This window comes from Hevea brasiliensis, chromosome 13 (genome assembly GCF_030052815.1).
Source record: "Hevea brasiliensis isolate MT/VB/25A 57/8 chromosome 13, ASM3005281v1, whole genome shotgun sequence".
NCBI classification, from domain to species: Eukaryota; Viridiplantae; Streptophyta; class Magnoliopsida; order Malpighiales; family Euphorbiaceae; genus Hevea; species Hevea brasiliensis.
The window spans coordinates 49,121,548-49,122,801 of NC_079505.1; the positions used below are offsets into that span (position 1 = coordinate 49,121,548).

The 1,254-nt window shown below is 41.0% G+C and overlaps 1 non-coding gene across 1 annotated transcript; it reads right to left on the reverse strand.

Moving 5' to 3' along the window:
* Positions 1-479: 479 nt before the first annotated feature.
* Positions 480-586, reverse strand: LOC131172301 (small nucleolar RNA R71). The gene has a single exon (XR_009142783.1). It is a non-coding gene; the product is annotated as a small nucleolar RNA R71 (small nucleolar RNA).
* Between the last annotated feature and the right edge of the window lie 668 nt (positions 587-1,254).

The following is a 1,254-nucleotide window of genomic DNA, read 5'->3' on the forward strand; positions in this document are numbered from 1 at the left end:
ATTGTGATCCGAAGATAGACAGAACTCTGAAAGCCATCAGGAGGGAAAGGAAACATCAAGAGCACGGTCAAGGAGATCCTGAAATTCCAACCATGGCCAATAATAATGACAGACCAAGACTCTTGAGAGATTATGGAGCTCCATCTGTCCAAGAATTTTAGCCCAGTGTCACTAGACCCACAGTGAAAGCTAATAACTTTGAATTAAAGCCAGCATGGCTCCAAATAATTCAAGAAACCCAGTTTGCAGGTTCACCAACAGAAGACCCACACTATCACCTCCAATGCTTTCTTGCCCTATGTGACACATTCAAGATGAATGGAGTCTTTGATCAAGTAATAAGACTTAGAGCATTCCCATTCTCCCTTTGGGACAGAGCAAGGAAGTGGTTACTTTCTTAACTGGCTGGAACATTCACCACTTGGGAAAACCTCTATCAAGTTTTTCTAGCAAGGTATTTTCCACCTGCAAATACTGCAAAACTGAGGCTTGAGCTCAACACCTTTAGACAAAAGGAAGGAGAATCACTCTATGATGCATGGGAAAGATATAAAGACCTGCAGAGGGAATGTCCACACCATGGCATAGAAAATTGGCTATTAGTGCAAAATTTCTATAATGGATTACTACCCTTTACAAAGAGCACAGTTGATTCACAGAGGGTGATTTAATGGAGAAAATAGTGACACAAGCACTTGAACTTCTAGAAAGGGTTGCATACCATAATTATGAGTGGTCAAATGAAAGAGGAAATGCAAGGAGAACTATAGGGGTCCTGGAAGTAGATGCCCTAAGCATGATAAATGCTTAATTTGATCAGCTCACAAAGAGACTCGAAAGAATGCAAGCCAATGGAGTTGGTACAAACAGTCAATATGAGGACAGCTATGGAGGAGGATACATGAGTTCAGAATATAGCAATTTCAATGAATCCTACACAGAACAGATGAACTATGCGAATAATAGAGGAAACTTCAACCAGAGGCAGCCCAACAATCCATATTCAAATACTTACAACCCTGGATGGAGGAACCACCCAAATTTCTCATGGTCCAATCAGCAGAACTAGCCAATAAACAAGCAACAACGGTACAAATCACCAGCACCCCCTAGATTTCAGAACAGAGGTCAAAACTTTGCATAGCCATCACTATCTCTCCAACCTCAACAACCTGAACTGAAAATGACCATGGAAACAATGATGGAAGGATTCCTAGCAGCTCAACAACAATGAAATGAATTGATTAAACAGCT